Source organism: Rhinichthys klamathensis, unplaced genomic scaffold (genome assembly GCF_029890125.1).
Source record: "Rhinichthys klamathensis goyatoka isolate OS25496 unplaced genomic scaffold, OSU_Roscu_1.1 h1tg000068l_1, whole genome shotgun sequence".
Classification (NCBI taxonomy): domain Eukaryota; kingdom Metazoa; phylum Chordata; class Actinopteri; order Cypriniformes; family Leuciscidae; genus Rhinichthys; species Rhinichthys klamathensis.
In genome coordinates, this window is record NW_026606611.1 from 3,722,588 (window position 1) to 3,742,448 (window position 19,861).

Below are 19,861 nucleotides of genomic sequence, written 5' to 3' on the forward strand. Positions count from 1 at the left end.
ATGTATTTATATATGTATGTATGCATGTATGTACATATTTATTTATTCATGCATGTATGTATGCATGTATTCAATCATTCATTCATTCATTCATTCATCCATCAAGGACTTGAACAGTAATGTATTTTTCTTTCCAACAAGATTTTTTTTTCCAACAATATTTATTCATTTTTATCCCCCTCAAACCCAAAATTATGTGGTTAGAGTTCAGGGTGGCCCATAACTGCTGATTTATGCATAATAACATTTTATGGCAGCAAATGAAAATAAATACGCATTTCATTTTGTTATGAAATAAGTTATTTTGGAAAATGTTTACTTAAGGATGTATACAAAATGAAAAATGGATTACTGACCAGGCTGTCAGAAGATTGACTCAAGGGGGAGGTCAAACTTCTGTGAGTTTGTAAGTGATTATTGATTGATGCAAATAATGTCATAATAGCTAAATACTTTCATATTAGCAAAATACTAATTAGTCTTGCATATCGATTTATTGTCTATTAATCAGACACAGACAAAAGCCAGTGAGTGTCCTAACCACTGTACTAATGCCAGAACAAATTTTAGCCCTTCTTACTTGCAAAGAAAGAAACTCCCTGGCAGAGTACCAGACTAGTAAAGGTGGGATTTGCTTCTTTAAATCCCCTTCATATGGTATACATTAGGGCATATATTCCAGCTGCTGCTTTCTATTATTTCTCTCATTCATTCTCCCCGTCAGTCTCTTCATTATTACATGGCCCTTTACCTTGAGTTTAAGGCGTTTGACAGAAAATGTGAAGACAATTTTGTTCTGTCTGCTCTGAGATTCATATAAATGTGTGATTTTATGGCACCTTATATGATTTTCACACAGACTTCGACATTTTCAACTAATTGAGGCTTTATTTAAGTATATCTGAGCAAAGACATTTAAAACGTATGCAAACATTGTAAGCAAATACCGTCTTCCTACCTTAGAGATGATTACAAATCTTTTCTTTCAAAGATTCTCATTTGTACAGTACCTGGTAAGATATTGTCAAAACACCTTTTTAGTCAGACTTTCACAAAAGTGTATATATGCCTGATCATCATCAACCACTGAATTGCACTTTTTCCACTAACACAGCAATATATTGACATTTTCTGTAAATTGCTGTGCTAATCCGTCAAGAGAACAAAGGGAAATTAAACCCACTTGGCTGACATGGAAGCAGTCTGTGCCCTCTAGTGCTAAACAGTTTGAGTTGCCAGCAGGATCAAGCATGTTATTAATTCTCTCATTTCTAAGGATGTCTATGAGTGCATTTAGAGGTTCGTTGAATATGATTGAATATGACAGTAGTGCTTTTCTGGAGTCTTAAACCTTGAAATTACTGACAGTTAATTTTTTTGGAAATACATTATGAATATGAAAACCATCAGGCATTTTCAATGCACAAATTGCACTCATTTCTAGACTTGCCACAATATCATAATTTTCACACCGGTATGGTATTCATGTTCAAACTGTTTGTACTGGTATTACTGCTGGTTGAGCACTATGTGCACAAGGCAGTTTGATTCTAAAATGTAAATTTTATTTTTACAAAAAAAAATATTAAAAAGAACCTGAAAAATAGGAATGAAGTTGTGTGATCTAAAAATATATATATATAAAAAAAGATATGCGCGGTTGTCGATTTTTCCCCTTTTTTTTTATTCTCGATATATTATTAGCCTCTAATGCAGGATATTTTCACCGGAAGTATAATATTGTACGAATAATATTTATGAAAAGTAATGTTGCACATGAGAGAAAGAAAAGCCTACTATGTACCAGTGACTACACAGTACCAAAATTTCAGTAGTCGGCACCAATACCAGTCAAATTTTGTGGCTCTCGGTACCAGAGCAAACACTGATGAATTAAGTACTTTAGAAAATGTTGTCCCATTTTGTCTCGTCCATTGGTTATCACTGTCAATCATCGCAGTTTCCGTGCAATTAAATACGGTCAATCCAGAAACTTTTCAGTGTCCTTGTCAGCATGAAAAACTAAACTTGTATTGAGAATGGCTAATAAAAAGAAAGCGAAAGACGTGATTGGCTACAGACTACAGTGCTCAACACTTGTAACAATAGGAAGCTATATAAGAGAGCGTTCAGAATGTACATTCTCTCAGGGGTGGATCTACCAGGGTGGCATTTGCCACCCTAAAAGAAAGCCCCAGTTGGCAGCAACAAATTAAAATTATGGCCAATTTGACAATTTACGAGCGCGAATCTCCAATGTCCGACTGCAGTGAATTCGCTCCGTGCAAAAATGGCAACCGTTGACGTTCGAACTTGAGTGTGTGGTAGGGGTGTCCCCGACCAAGGATTTTCATAGTCGAATCAGATTCGTCAAGTCCTGCCTATAGTCGACTAATAGTCGAATCATGTGTGTGATGTCGGGGAGGGGGCGGGGCTTTAATATTTTAAAGCCGCGATCTACAGAACATCACACAAAGATATAGAAGAAAATGTATAAAAACATTTTGGATCAATAAAACTAAGAAATAACATAACTGCAGAAAGGCCACACTGCAGATAGGATGTGCATTTCACATGCAAATCAAATTAAATCGGCTGAATTGCCTGTACGAGCATGCTCTAAGTAGGTCTACAGCGCAACATCGATGCACTGAAAAATAATCAACAATTAAGAACACAATATACATTTAAAATAAATAAAAATACAAAACGAAATAAGTTAGAATCAAGTCACAAGAAGCAGAACAAATGTGTGCAAAATGCCTAAAGTGCAGGGGAACAAATATTCAAATCAAGTCACAAATAGTTAAATTAGATACCCTGAGTGATCAATTAATAAAATAAAAATAAAGAAATTATTAAAATAACGAAAGTATGGCCAGGATTGTCAACTTTGTCTTTTTAACTGCAGAAACAACAATAAACGCTAAACTGGAACGGCAGTCTTTTTAGCTAAACGTGTTCACAGTATCCAAAAATCAAATTAGAACCGGCTGAAATGTTTTGAAATCACTTGTACCCATACCTGATCGAAAAAACAAAATCCAGTCTTTCACTCGGCCTGTGTCCGTTTGAGTCTTTTCAAATTGTGTGCGCGGATAAAATACATTCTAAAACGCTTAACGTGAAAAACGCTTAACGGCTTTGTCCTAAAACTGTTATATTAAAAGATCAAATTCTGTACACACCTTATTAATAAAGCATATTATATAGCCTACAGAAAAGCAGATGAGCCCAGAATATGAACGCAACGCGTTTTATTATAGGCTACGTTAAGCATTTTCCTCCCATAGAAAACCTTTAAGAAAAAGCTTTACGTGACTTTCTATAGGAGAAACGCGTTGCGTTCATATTCTGGGTTCATCTGCTTATCTGCACATAGAATGGTTTCTTAAGGTGTGTAGCCTACTGTGTACATACATTAAGCACGTAAAAGTGCCATTTAAGCGTTTTAAAAGCTTTTTTCACGTTAAGCGTTTTAGAACGTCCCGAGGAAAACCAACCTGTTAACGTTGGCCGGCAGAAGTGCGATCATGGTTTTCCTGATGCTTAATCCAGCCTTGGAGAATATCCTTTCTTATGGTGTGCATCTTTAGATTTTCTTATCCCAGACATTTTTAAAGATTTAAATCCCTGCCGACACGACGCTCCTCTGTCGGTCACGGATCGAAAGTGAAACTTAAATCTGTCACGGGGTGTTTGGATTTATTCACGCTGCACGCACGTTAAAAAATATTTATTAAAAGCTTCTTTCTTTGCCCATTTTTATTGACAGCATTATCATAATAGGCTGTATATTAACGTATTGACAGAAAACCAGTAGTTCTATGTGAAATCAGACATTGAGCACACTCATATAGCCAAAATGACATAATCCTCGTTTAATAACACATCTGCGAAGATTCGACCGTGAGATTGGTAGTCGAATCAGGCTCCTCCTATCGAAGCATCGAATCTTCGACTATTCGGGGTCACCCCTAGTGTGTGGGCCAATACTTCCGGTGAAAACTTCCGGTGATCTGACAGGCAGCGAGAGCAAGAGACAACAGCGACCGAGTTCCATTTACCAGAGAGATAAGTTTTCAACCCGACCAAATTTTTAAATGCATAGAATTTTCAGTTTATTTCACCTGTGCGTTTCTATGCTTTCTATTACTGCATTCATTTTGTGCAAGTGAGATGAGTAAAGAGCATCTGTTTCCTAAATTATTATCTGTCTGGTGTTTATAAGCAGCACATACAGTATTTTACTACTTGTAAAACATACAAAAACTTAGCTATATTAAATTGTTTTTGGTACCTACAGTTTAAAATATGTGATCGAGCAATTGATGTAAGTAAGTGAAAATATATGCACAGAATTAAGAAAATAGTATTTATGGAGATAAATTGTAGCCTATCACAAAGCCAGTGTTGGGCAAGTTACTTTTAAAAAGTAATTAGTTACAGTTACTAGTTACTACTTCCAAAAAGTAACTAAATTAGTTACTCAGTTACAAATTTTAAAAGTAACTAGTTACTTAAGAAAGTAACTATTGCGTTACTTTCAAGTAAAATTAAATTTTAAATGCTCAAATGTGACCCCACGTCTACCCCTCTTTAACGGAACTTACAATACATGTGCATGTTCAATTATTTATGATAAATCTGAATATTATAATGAAATGGACACTTAATACAATACATTATTAACAGAAACATGAAACATTGAACACACATCTAAAAAAAAAAAATTTTTGCTGTGGGACAAAGTGAGACTAGCCTCCAATCAAATGCCATGTAGATATTATGTTTATATAGTGGATCAATGCAAATAACACAATAGATGTTTTGGAACTTTTGATATTTATTGCCCCTCAACAGGCCACAACTGGGCAAAATTAAATTAAGCTTGTTAAGCTCGTCGCCATACCCGTCTCTCGTTGACTGACTGGCTTGCTTGTGTTGTTCATTGTGTGTCCTGTCCTGTCCGACTATGCGTTATGATGGGTCGTTCGCAATTCATGAGCGTTAGCCGTTAGTGATGATGGATCGACTCGTTCGCGAATGAGCTTTTGATGGGTCGTTCGCGATTCGCGAATGAGGCGACTCTAAGAGCCGGCTCTTTTAGGTGAACGTCGGGAGCTGGCTCGCATATCTGAAGAGCCGACTCTATTTTTACAAATTTAGCCTATAGAAATTAAATAATTATGTAAAAATTTTTAAAATATTATAGTCAAAGTCATTTAAAGAGCCGTTTGTGAGCCAAAAGAGCCGGCTCTTTTCAGTGAGCTGAGTCAAAAGAGCCGAATGCCCATCACTACTATGCGTGCTTTCGAACACCCGCCCAACTCTACATCTGATTGGCTTACAATGACATTTTACTCTAGCTCAGTCGTCAGCATTTATGCGCTTGTCTCGTGCTCTGCCCACTAACTAAGGAAGAACAGTAAAAAAAGTATTTGCCTCTCGCTCAGAGATCTAGTTGGTCTGATGAAAAAAAAAAAAAACCAGCTTCATCAGTTATAGTAACGCGCCGCATTTTTTGGCAGTAACGGGAACGGCGTTATTAAGATGAGAAGAGTAATCAATTAGATTACTCGTTACTGGAAAAAGTAATGCCGTAAATAACGCCGTTATTCCCATCACTGCACAAAGCAAACATGTGAATGTTCATGGGGTATTTTATTTAACAACTCTAATCGTAGTTGTAACTCTATATTTACAGTAGGCATAATTGTCATTGCGTATGCGTATGCTGCATGAATCCAATACATTCTTCTGTTCGTGAACAGTTGTATTTCATTCATTAATCTGACTATGCATTCATGAGTTTAATTAACATTGGCTCGTGTGATAGTAATATGGATCTTGGTAGTATTTTAAGTGATATAATTGATTCATTCTATAAACAACTATAAGAGATAATTTTCGGCTTTTTCCGGCTCCCTGCACCGGGCGTAATTCGAAACCGGAAGTGTCTATCCACACCCGAGCCTGTGTCTTACCTTAATGCCTTTCCTGTGATAATGCCCCTTACTTCTATCATACTTCTATCTCCTATTAAGTGAGATCACATTGTATGGCCACTTATAAAAATAAAAAAATCAGATCCAAAAGCACGCACATCCACAGAAAAACACTCAAGTTGGGTGCTCAACAGAAAAATATATATAAAAAAGGGGAAAAAAAGTTGGCACACCTTGGCTCCAAAATTGTGAAAAATGTAATGGACTCACACACAGGTGAAAACGTTTCAAGCACGTAGGCTCTTCGTCAGACAACTAAAAGTTAAACACACCCCGCCTTTATACTCTCAGGTGACCCTAGGTGAGTATAAAGGTGTGCTGACTTTTTTACACATATTCCTAATATGAACTGTTTCACCTTAAATGCAAGACATTAATTGCATGAGATTAAGTTTGTCTGTATGAGTTTGTAAATGGCAGCCTGTGCCTTTTTGTAGTGTGTAGGCTACATACTATTTCTCATCAAACTGTGTTAACTGTGATTAAATTCAGTATATTTACATCTGCCATATATTGCCACCCTTCAAAAAATCCTGCCCCCCTCTCGCCACCCCATAAATATTTTTCTAGATCCGCCCCTGCATTCTCTCATAGCTGGTATAACAGGTATTACCCTATTCTGTGGCTTATACACCATACTAGATGCATATATACAAATTGACAAGGCATCATTACCAGCAATTTTCAGTGTGTGCAGTACATTTGAGAATTCAGGTTTCTCCTTGGAGGCACTTGGTTTCAAACAGCTCAGCCTACTCCAGTGCAATAATTAAAACTCTGTTAATTAAGTTGTTGTGATTAATTAAAGTTAATAGGGGGAAGACTGCAGAAAGATGAGCACTTTTGGTGGGTAAGCAAACAGCACCACAATTTATCAGTAAACTCTTAACTCAGTACCCGCCCCACTCATTTGTTCATTAACGAGTCATTATCTGCCAGTGCTGATCTAACACAGTTAAAGGAAAAACCATGTTTTTCTTCTCTACAGATGAAACCATTTAGGATCTGCATTCATGTGCCTGTGACATGTGGCACTCGTTTTGAATGCAGACACAGGATATCCCTGGTGTATTCAGATTCAGAGGCTTTCATGCATTTTTAAGGCTGAGTTTGTGGCATGAAAGTCAACTTCGATGCCCGAACTTCCCCACCCCTTCCGTTGAATATTCTTGTTTACTCTGGAGCACATTCTATTACAAAAGTAAAATGGGTTGTGAATGTATTTTCATGTCAGGGCAATGGCCTTTCTCCGTGTGCATATGTCAGACATCTCTGTACACGAACAAAGGCACATCCCCTGGGCTCGCTGGAGGGGGAAAAAAACCAGTAAAGCCCAGCCCCTCTAACAGATCTCCCCACCTCCATGCTGATTCAAGTCAGAGTGAAGCCTGAAAGCAAGATGCAAGTGTTCAAAAAGCCCAGAGAGACCTGAGAGAGACAAGGCGAAAATCAGAGCTGTGGCAGAGGGAAAGCTTTTAAATCTCCGTGTCCCCACTGACTGAGCTCACAAACTCAGAAGACCCTGAGATCCGCTGGATTCACTGAGTTACTGTAAAACATAAAAGTAAACATTGTAAAATTTTTCGATAAAAAAACAGCAGCTGTGGTTGCTAGAACTTTATCATAAAAAAAAATGGTTGCAATGTTTTCAATTTTGCAGATTGAAATTAAATGTACATTAATAAAACATTTCATATTTCATTAACTGAAATAATGTTAATATACCAAATTGCCAAAAAAAAACAAAAAAAAACCTTTTTACCATTATAATGCACTATAGAGGTGTACCTGCACCTCAAAAACCGAGAGAACCACACGATGAATCAAAGCTCTTCACAAGCTGATATGAATACTGAGACAAATACAAAACACCATCATGGTAACACACACAACATCTAAACTGTTTTTTTTTTATATTATTATTGTTTGTTTTGTTTTTTTTATCTCAGGACAACTAAAAATATGTTTATTTCTCCAGTAAGCTCATTGCACTTACAGCTTGTTACATATTGCTGCAAAATTTTCAAAAAAATGTTTTGGGTTGTTTCAACTCATGTTTGGGTCAAATATGGACAAATCCAACCATTGGTTTAAATTATTTTATTAAATTTAAACCCAAATTTTGGGTTTGTCCATATTTGACCCAAACATGGGTTGAAACAACCCAACATTTTTTAGAATGCATTTTAAACTAAGTTTATACAACATCAATCACCCAAACTGAACTGTTAAGAACAGCATTAAAGTCACTGCGGAGGTCTGGGTAGTTCTGGAAGTTTAAAATAATGCACTACATATTAATTTAACAACTTAAAATGTAACATAAAACCCCAAATGTACATAACTAAGAAAAAAAACTAAGAAATGGTTATTTCAATGGAAAACTATCAAATATTAATAATTCGAGAAATATCAATTTATGTTTTTTCACTTTAAGGCGAGACACTACAGGTGAATAGGGTAATTTTTTTAACTAGCAGATATCACCATGAAACTTTCCCAGTTGATTACCTACATTAAGATGAGAAAAAAATGCATTACAAGTTTTCTGTAATTTAATGTTTAAATATGCAAATTAGGCATTATCTAATAAAATATGCACTAATTTGCATATATTTCAAAAAATGAAATCTGAGTATTGGATAAAGCCAGGTTCAAAATTCTTTTTTCATTGTGTTCACATATTAGATGGGAAAAAAATTACAGAGGGATTTATGGATATCTACTTTTGTTATCCTATAAATCAGAATATACTGTCAATAGCCTTAAAAAAATGATTTTTGCCATGTTTTTTGGAATAAAATGTTATATAAATCGGGCTAGGAATAATATATTTACAAATCCCTCTGTAAATGTCTTCATAATATAACTAGGTACAAGACTGGAAAGTTTGGTGTATATAGGTGCTACCGAAGTGGAGATTTCGGACTTTGAGTATGAGAGAAAAGTCATTTTGAGAAAACGGGCTTTAAAGATTTAGCATCAGCCAATGAGATTGCGCATTTGCGCCCTTTTACTTTCACGATTGGTTGCTGATAAAAAGGAAATGACCATATTTGGATCCGACAACATTGTACAGGAGAGAGAGAGCTTTCAAACGGTGTGTGTGATGACAGGGTGCAGATCGTGATCGCGGAGCAACGGATGATTTACAGCGCCAACTTTTGATGAATTTATGAGAAATCTACAGACGCAAACAGACAAAGTGTAGTAAAATAAAGACCTAAATGTGTATTTCGGACTTTTTTTCACCACAAGTCTGAAAGAAGACATGTTTTTGAAGACAAATATCCCGAAATCTCAAAATTGACCAGTGAAAAAAAAACTATGTTTTTGCCTGCCGTGTCTCGCCTTAAGTTGTTCGATGACTTGTTCTTTTTCACAAAACAGTACTATATTTACCCGTATTTTGCTGTAAAATTACATGGAATGTCCTATTAAATCTATTAAATGTTTTCACCGTTTAGAGTAAGGGAACTAACCAATTAACCCTTCTTAAACAGGTTTTTACCATTGGATTTTTAGTCTTTTATTGTTAAGATTCTGTTTCTCATTTTACTCTTGTAACACAGTGTCCAGGGGCTTTACTTGTATACTGAACACGTCATAACTCAAGTCACTCAACTTTTTTTCTTTATAACAAACTTCACAAAGAAATTAGCCACTTTTTAATTACTTCTTGTCCTAGAACGCTGTTCTGGTTAAAAGAACTTATCTCTTTTTGAACCCTTTGTGCAAGCATTTGTACAAGTAAAGAGGTTGTGTGAGTCCTCACCATAACAATTCCAGATCAAACACTGGCTAGTTAAAGGAAATGGCACACTGTTAATTCAGTCAAACAAGGATCCCAGATATGGTCTTCAGGTAGCATGGACTATTACTTTAAAGATGGCGATGAGCTCTGCTGTACCTGTAATTAAATACAGAAGTATTTGAAGACACTAAAAATCAAGCAATCATACAGCAGCAGCACTGAGCTTTGATTGGCTTATCTGCAGAGCTTGAGGCCTTGTCCACACTCACCCACCAAACGCATCTTTTTCTCTCCGTTTTTGGCCTTCCGTCCACATTGAGACCTTTTTGAAAACGCTCTCCAAACAAAGTGGATAAATGTGAATATGCCGTTTTCGCCTTGTAGTGTGGACTTTCAAAACGGAGGTATTTAAAAACGATGACGTAAGTTTAGTCGCGTGACGCATATTGTACCAATAGATATTCATGTTTATACCGGTATATGCCTGTTATGTGCTATTCACTTTTACACTTTTGCTAAAATATGTTACTTTGCACACTCTTCATATCACAGTCCTGCAAAGATGACAGAAAATGTACTCTCATTTGCTGCAGCAAATTTGCAAAGTTGCGTTTTTTAGACCAAACATATGGTGACTGAGTGCGACCTGGACGTATCAGTGAATGGTGAGATATTTTACTAAATAAAATTATCCTCCCAGAAGAATTGCGCGATAACGTTATTATTTATTTTTCCGTCTCTATCATCTCAGTGAGCTTTTGTGAGGTTTTATTCATGCGCAAGGAAGGGGAATTTAGCGTTTTCCAACGTTTCAGTGTGGATCAGAAACTTTTGGAAACCGCCTGAAAACGCTTTTAAACGAAAACGCCGTTTTCAAATGTATCCGGATTAATGTAGACGTAGCCTGAGATCTCAACCACAGTACAGCTACGCAGAGCCTGACCCACTGTTGAACCATTTATATGGCTTTAAATTACGTTATACGGCAGTGAAAATGTCTATATTTTATACGCATTCACTTATGTTTGCTTATAAAAATTCAATGAAGTCAAATAATTTAAATGACTTTTCCTGGTAGTCTGCTTTCTTACTGTGTGAGAGATGCACAATGGGGAATCAGTGACGGGACCTGACTTTCACAGTGAGCCCGAGACAATGATGAGCCTGTGTTTGAGCTGCTGATATGAAATTCAAAGCAGCTTATCGTGATGGCTGACCCCTGTGTTTAAGCATTAGCTGAAGTGCTGCTCCTTTCATGCCATTCTCGCAGTGTCAGACTGCTGCTTCTGTTGAGGGTTTGCTCAGTCACATTTCAGTTTCCCAGGATCCCAGCGTTTGAGAGATGGATATTAACATAATATGCATCAGTGTGTGCATGAGTTCATCATGTTTCTTCACTAGATGTATTAATTCATGTATGAAGCCAAGTGGTGACCGTGACTACCATTTTTAAGTTGTTGTTAGGTACAGTAAAATAACAGCAACAAGCAATTAAAGTGCTTAAAATATTCAATAAATAATTAAATGTATTAATAATAATAGGTTTGTCATCATATAAATGCAGCAAAAATAATCTTCCAATTAACCCCCTGGGGTCGGCTATCGCGCCGGCGCGATTGTCTCGCTTTTTTTCTTATCAGTGTAAAAGAGACTCAAAATACTCGGTTAATTTTGATCTTACATATAAGTGTTGTACATCATTAGATCCTGTTAAGTTTCTATTTTTTTGTGGATACTCACAATAAAAACAAAGTGTTGTGCTTTTCACCAAATAAAGAAAAACAAACATGATGCGAGTTCTGCGTTCTCTCTGTCAGTGAAGTCCATTCTGAAACGCGTCCTAAGATTAACTGTAACTCCGCGATTACTTGTCACACAGGCACGAGAGGTTTTTCTTTATGAAGCTTAAATTCTCTTCTTTTAAATGAAGTAATTTATATAAAAAACAAATATTCTCAGTTTATGCAATCTGTATGAAAAGAGAGTGCTGTCAGTATTTTTTCCCCCAGCTCATTACACTTCATTACGCGTTAATCTGACACGCCCACGGAGGACGCGCGCTATTCAAACGCAAACGTCGAGGCAAGCCATGACAATGCCCACATCAGCCGTTCCACCGCGGCGGTAAAATGTGTGGTGTATTTGCTGCCTTTTACCGCTAAGAGGCGCTACAATCATAGACTCTGAAAAGTGTTCGTTTATTCCGGTTTATTCTCTCTAATGCGTAATCTGCTGCCGCACCGCGCTGATTCAGAGCGATTGAAAGCTGGTAGCAGAAGAATTCAACAAGTGAAACGTAGTTAAAATAATTCATAATCACAATACTGAAATTAGGCTACTGAAATGTAATTGAATAAATAATGAAAACATTTCAACATAAAACATTGCAATAAAAACATTTAGGCTACATGAATGAGGCTTTACAACTTTAACAGCATACAGAAGACAGCTCAGTGATCAACGCAACGACACGAGCTTCGAGGAGCTTCATTCGACCCGAGATCGAATCTCAATGTAGCATACATGTTGTTAACCGATGTTGTCCTACGTTTATATTTTCCCACCTTGATGCTTAAATAGGTAACTGTTTATATCTGTTTACTTATTTAAAGTCAAGAGTTTTGTTTGATTATCATTACAACATAAATTTGCTACATTCCTGTAGAACCGCAGCCGCTGCACAAACGACAAAAACTGATGAAGGAAGATTGTCAGCCGATTGCATCAGAAAATGAAAATGAAGAAGCTCGTCTTTAGTCTGCTAAATTATTGTGTAATGTAAAAGAACACTAAAATTACTTAAGTTTGAAACCAAGTTCGAACATTTCAAGGTTTAAATTGTTTAATGTAAAACAGGGTTGCATCTTGTTTAGAGTTTATTTCTTTTGCGATGCAAAATAAGAAACACTAGGCTAATCTTATTCTTGCGACATTTTAAATTTGTATTGCCAAAGAAATTACAGCTAAATTAAACAATTAAAACAGTAGGCCTACAAAACGAAAATTGTCCAAAGAAACATAATTAAATTAAAAACATGCGTTTCTCTTTGCCTCTCTCGCGCTGGATCTCTTTTTAACAAGTTTATTTAGTCTCCCTCGCTGCGCGCGCGGGTCTCTTTCTCGAAATTAAACATTTCAGGGTAAAAACACATCATACAGCTGATAATACTGTATATGTCGCTGCGTGTCAGCCATACAAATCACAAAAAAATTATTTAACCTTTAATTGTTGCTTCAAAGACACAGCATGCCTTGTTGAATTCACCTTACAATAACTTCAATTGAAATTTTGTGTGAAAAAAACTTTAAATAGGCTACAATAAATAAACTACAATATTTATAATTTAATAAGATATGGGGTCTACATTTGGACACAGATTTATCCTTACAATAATTTTGCCTGCTCATCAGGCTGGCTATCCGACACTCTCCATATGAAAGAGGAACATTAACACCTTTGTCCAGCAATGTCCCTCCAACCCCCCACAGGCTATCGGAGTCTGAGGCTGACTTAACACAAAGAGAAGTCGCAATTCACACTTAAATCGCTATTCTAGACAGTGTTGATAATGAAGGAATTAAATGATTTAAGTTACATGTAGCCTAGTGATATTTCTGTCACAAAAGTTTATTACTAAATATTTCATTATTTCAATAATTGATGAAATAAAACTGGTTTGGGCCAGCTTTTTCCAAGCAAAACTAAATATAATCTGAAAAAACGCATGTTAATTTGTTGTCATGAACAAAATGTTCAACTCAATATTAAATTCTACAGGGATCTTTGGATCCTTACAAGGCATGCAATTTGTGAATTAAGTTTTTATTTTATTTTGTATTATTCAAATAAATATCGAAACACGGTGCTTCGTGGTAATGCTGCTAAATTAAATAACATTTATAGAATAATTATGAACTTAAATGAAACAATATCGCAACATTTCGACAAATACATTATTTGATTTGTTTTTACATTTTAATTCAGGGCGATTTAGCCTACATAGAGCGAGATTTTCACCCTTGTCTTGTCATTTTCTCATTGGGAAGCGCTTACATTGCATGTTTGAGTAGATCCTCTGTAGGCCTATACTGTTTTTGTCGTTAGCCTATATGAATACAAGTTTACAGTTTTGAACGATGTAAGCCTACTCTTATCTGTATGACCAAAAAATTACGGGGGGGATTAAAATAATTCAGCAGAAGCAGGGATGTTTAGACCAGAAGGAAATCCTAGTCCCCCCTGGCAAATCACACTTTACTTAAAACCATGTTTTTAAAAACTCTAGGTTGTAGGGAACAGACCTCTCTGCCATGCGCGCGCATGGTTTGGAGCACAATATCTGTCTCGCATGCACGCTCGCTCTAGATAGATTACGGGATATTTTAACTAATTTGCGGTATAACTAGTCGATCACGAGTGGCTCAACAGGTAGATCTATAGATAAACTATATCTTTTAGGAATTTGACCGACCGGGTTGACACTTCAGCGTGAGAAATCGGGGGTGTGGCGTGAGAGTGTGAGATTTGGGTCAATTGCGTGAGAGTTGACAGCCCTGAAAAAAAAAATATATATATATATATATATAGTGTATATATATAGTATATATATATATATATATATATATATAGGCTATATATAATTAATTTTTTTACATAACTGCTTTTGAAATTACGATTGGTAGCCTATTATTATACAGATGCAAAGTCGTTCTGTTGGATACTATTTTTTTTCCTTAGTGTAAAATGGAAATGCATGATAATTGTATTTTATAAATATAAGCAAAAAAAACTGTATGGTGTAACAGAGTTTTAGAGCTAGACAAATCTAAATAAATATAAAATATACAGCAGACCTTGTTTGTGCGGGATTTGAACCCGTGTCATCTTGATGATGAACCCTAAGTTCTACCGCTCGGCTATGAATTTACTCACTGAGAAATACCCAAACGTCTGTTTCTCACATGAGCGATTTTTTCATTTAGCCTGTGAGTGTAGGCCTATACTTTAGCCTTTTACAGTTTTAAAAGATTATATCTTATCTGTATGACCAACAATTACGGAGTAGGCTATAAATGTTTGTTGTAGGCTTATTTGGAAATTACCATAACTTGTAGTATTTCATCCTTAGGCTACAGACATTAGCCCCACTTACGTTTTGCTAAATGTCCCTTTGCGCCACCTGGCGGTCGTTTCGCGAACGACTTTGAAATGCGACTGGTTTATTTTGACCGCGGTGGATGGCTAAAAATGGTATGTGGATGGCTAAAAGGTGTGACTAAAAATGTGCTTTTGGCTTTCATTTATATTTTGATTGTTTGTATATATATACACACTACCGTTCAAAAGTTTGGGGTCGGTACGATTTTAAATACTTTTAAAAGAATTCTCTTCTGCTAACCATGGCTGCGCTTATTTGATTAAAAATACAACAAAAATCAGTTATAGTATTAAATATTATTCCAGTGTAAATCAGCTGTTTTCTGTGTGAATATATAGTAAAGTGTAATTTATTCCTGTGATCAAAGCTGAATTTTCAGCATCACCAGTGTCAGTGTCTTCAGTGTCAAATGATCCTTCACAAATCAGTATAATATGAGGATTTGATGCTCAAGAAACATTTATTATTATTATCAATGTTGAAACAGTTGTTGGTCTGTCAGTTGTACAGTTTTTTTGTTTGTTTTTTTGGATTCTTTGATTAATAGGGTTAGGGTTAGAATCTTTTGTAACATTATAAATGTCTTTACTGTCACTTTCGATCAAATTAATTATTCTTTGATAAATAAAAGTATTGATTTCTTTCCTCCAAAAAATAAAAATAAAATTCTCACTGACCCCAAACTTTTGAACGGTAGTGTATATATATATGTGTGTGTGTGTGTGTGTGTGTGTATACATATTTATTTATTTATTTATATATATATATTGTCCTTGCATTCTTTCTTGTGTGACACCACTGAATGAAAGGCTCATTAGTATGCAGTCTGCTCAGGTGAGAACTGCCTAATTATTCATGAGGGGGTTGGGCCGTTCCGCCCATCCGCATATTGCCTTTGCAAACAAAAAAATGTTTTTCACAATTTAAAACAATCTATTGTTTTATGTGAATGATTAGGCAGAATGATTTTCAGATCAATTCGAAGCAAAAACTCTAGGCGACAACATCCACTAGTCAAAAGTCTTGTGGACAGATACTTAGTATGTTATTTGTGGCCTTATATTAGAAACTTTAATTTTTAGTTTTTTCAATAACCACGCATAAACAATATTCTCTCAACAATACAAACATGTATTAACATGTTGTTTACATATTATGGTAGCCCTGTGTGTGCTATATAGAGTGTAATTTAACCTGTGCCATTAATATGTTTATAAGCAACTGAAAAAAGCAGAAATGTCAGAGCATGCCAAAACATCTCAAGGACCCTGAAAACACCTCAGACCCCAGAGGGTTAATACAGTTAATTCATTAGCAAACTGTAGGCTTTTTACGGTTGCCGAGTAACTTTCTTTAATACTCATTTCTGAAGGATCATGGAGTAATGATGCTGAAAAATCAGCTTTGCCATCACAGGAATAAATTACATACTAAAATATATTCAAAAAGAAAACGGTTATTATTATTTAAGGATGCACCGATGCATCGGCCGATAAAAGCAATTATTTTCACTATCGGCCGATTATATCGTGTCAATAAATAGGGGACGGAAAAACGTGTCAGACTGCAACTCATACTGTGTGTGAAGAAAATTGTCTCTTGTGTTAAAGACAATAATGCACAAACAGTTGAGAAAAAAGCGACTTTAAAGCTGCCTCTATTTGACCCTATGAATCACTTTTAGTTCTTAAAAAAACTCTTAAAACTACATTCAGTGACACAACAATAGTAGTATTTGTTAAAAAAATATATATGGTGGACACCGCAAGCAGTGTGATACAAATGGTGAAGCGGTTAGAGTGCTGATACTGGGGGAACATGAGTTTGTCATGAAGGCAAGTGTGAAAACTACCTTATGTTGCAGCTGAATATACAAATATTTGTATACAAACATTTCACATTGTATGCAAACCGTACAGTTTTTACTTGAGTGCAATTATTCTATCTAAAAATAAATAGCAGTTGAATAGTTTGGGCTTTGTTGTTAATTTTAAACAATGTACCAAATGAGAGGGAATCCTGTTTACAGCATTAGTTGGGAGATAAAAAAAAAATTTCCATAGTAAAATCAAACTATTGGTATTCATACTTTGCACGTGACGTCACAAGTACTGGCTGGCGGGCGAGAACGTCGTTCTCCAGCAACGAAACCCAGTAAACTAATCAAGGATCTTGCCAGGACGTCGCCAGTTTTACTATACAAAAGTTGGTGTTTTGAGGTTTGTGATATCTATGGTTTTCAATGAGAACCAGAGATGACCCAACAGTAGAGCTAGATTATTTACGGAGGAATTATTACTGCTCGATTATCTTAAAAAACCTTGACTGCTTTACACAATTTAGCTACCTTGGACTTAATCCTATTTCTAGTCCGTAGTTATGCAGCTAGCTCGCTAACAGACTTGATAGCTACTAAAAGACCCATAAGACCTGGAACTACAGGACTCTACGTTGAAAATACCCTTTGTTGCCCGCCAGGTATCCATGGTAGTCACGTGACTGCAAAGTATGAATCGGCAGATATCATTCTGAATAATCGGCTCTGAACCAGCGGAGAACTTTTGTATCGGTGCATCTCTATTTAAATTGCGATCATATTTCATAATATTACTGATTTTACTGTATTTTTGATTGAAATAAATGCAGCCTTAGTGAGCATAAAGGACTTCTTTTTTGTTGTTTTTTTTTACAAATTTTGAACAGTAGTAGTAGCAGTAGTGCATACTATATGTCTCTCACTTTTGAAGCCAGACGATTCCATGCTGCATTATTTGTTTTCTGTCTTGTTTTGTCGACTTAATTTTCTCACTAGAAAAATGTCACTAGCTGTTTCTTTGGTCAGTTGCTAGTCATTTAATCTGCATCTGTCAAACATACATTTAACTATACAAACGTCTCGGCCTTCCAAGGTGTCTGGCAATAGGACCAAATGTTCCGAGTCACTGAATTGTCTACTACAATACATTTGAAGTTGTAGTGTCAGACACTGATGTAGAAGTCCTCTATCAGTGTCAGGTGTTTCAAATTCCGTGAGTCCCTGATCCATGCAAAAATCCAATGCATGTTTTCTAAGGGATTCCATCTCTCGCTGTATTCATGGCCTGCTATTCCAGGCATATACATTTCTCAGCAGTCATTTTTCATGCGACTATAGATGTTGTAACATGGTGGTCCGCACGCCTGAGTGCGCCTCTAGTGAGCGAGTTGAAATGTTTGGTAATGATGGGTCTTTATTGATGACTGCTCTCTATTAAAGGAGCTGTATGTAAGAAATGTATTTCAATTAATCATAAAATGGCCCTGAAATGTCAATAGACATTAAGAAATCATGTACATTTCAAATACTTATATCACTGACAACAGTAGTCTGGCCAGGATATTGTCATTTAAAAAGTGCAGTTGCAGCCCTCAACTGATGTTGATGTTGTCATGTTGTGTTTTGGTCTGATGCTCCACCCTCCACCTATCTACCAATCACGAAGTCAGTAGTGTTGCGGCATCCAGGTGGCCAGCTCTGCTGTAGTTACCACAGCTGCAGCTCGTCACATTCCTGCTGGATCCTGCAGCCGATCTGGCAACCTCGAGTCAGGGAGGAGGGGGAGGGGATACACCACTCTACAGCAATTTGACAGTGATTGCAGTACTAGTTTTGGCCACAATCTTACATACAGCTCCTTTAAACTCCTCAGGTCTTAGAGCTCAGAAGATGCTGCTCCAGCAGTGCTGTCAGACCCTGTTTCCCTCTGAAACAGCTCACACAAACCCTTCCAGAGCTCAAAGCCCTGACACGCACATCCTAAATTGTGCATTTGAGGGATGAATGTAGAGCAGCGAGGGAAATGTCACCGCCACTGAGCTGGAACCCAAAACTAATTATTCCCTTAATCCAGCCAGAAGAGAGACGGAGAAAATAAATAATTTGTGTAAACACACAGACGTCGGATCACAGCACTTGTCGCATTGTTAGAAAGACCTTGTTGCTGTCATGTTTGTGAGTGCGGGCTGGAATGAGTCCGGGGCGTTTGACCCACGAAAGGAGTTCATTTGAATCCACCTCGCCAGTAATGCCGGCCACATTTAACAAGCCTCTTTTTAAAGGCAGGAACAGTGAGCTGTGCCGAAAGCTGCTTGCGGACAGAGCTCACAGGAGCCAGAGAAACCGAGCCAAGATTCAACAATATGTTTCAACTTAACAGACTCACTTGCTTTCTTAAAACCATATTCAGATGGGGACAAAAACATTCTCACTGTGCAATGTTTTTCTCATTCCTTTTTTGCTTCCTAAACACCATTCAAGGCTGGCAAAGGCCTACAATTGTAAATGTGAATTGAGTTATAACACAGTGCGCTCAGTTAAATCGAATATACTAACTTAAGGCAGCTGGTAAATCAACCGTCAGTATGTATTGCTGATGTGTATTATTGGTGTGTTCTGCTGAGTACTTTTGAAGCTATACTGTAAATGTTCGAGAGGCTGAGCTATTTTGTTAGTTTTGAATATAGTCATGGCTGACGGGCATAGTTAGGTATGATGTACAGGAGAGTGCCTGCAACCCTTTTAGCCATGACTTTATTGACAAAATAATACACCCTTGAGTGCCTTTTAGCTTCGATAAAATGGTTACTGTATAATAAAATAATATTAAGGGCATTGTTGCTTAGAAAATATATACTTACATTATTAGATACCTCAGGTTGCTAGCAACCCCTATAGACTTTTTTTTTATTATTATTATTAATTAGAAAACAGGCATTCAACCTACGCCTTTGTTATTGTAAGAGGTTAGCGACGGAAAAAAAATACATATTGTAGCTTTAAGACAACACTTCAAGTACTGTCCTACAGATCACTTAAATCAGATGAAAACCTCAGACATTCAGCATCCATTCCATCATTCAATGGGAAAATCGAAAGTGTTGAAAGTGTATTTACTCAAGTG

General features: G+C 36.5%; 1 protein-coding gene across 1 annotated transcript in view; it reads left to right on the forward strand.

Annotated features, from left to right (window-relative positions):
• Window positions 1-19,861, forward strand: part of enox2 (ecto-NOX disulfide-thiol exchanger 2) — a 301,696-nt gene that overhangs the window by 190,223 nt on the left and 91,612 nt on the right. The gene's annotated exons all lie outside the window — the stretch shown is intronic.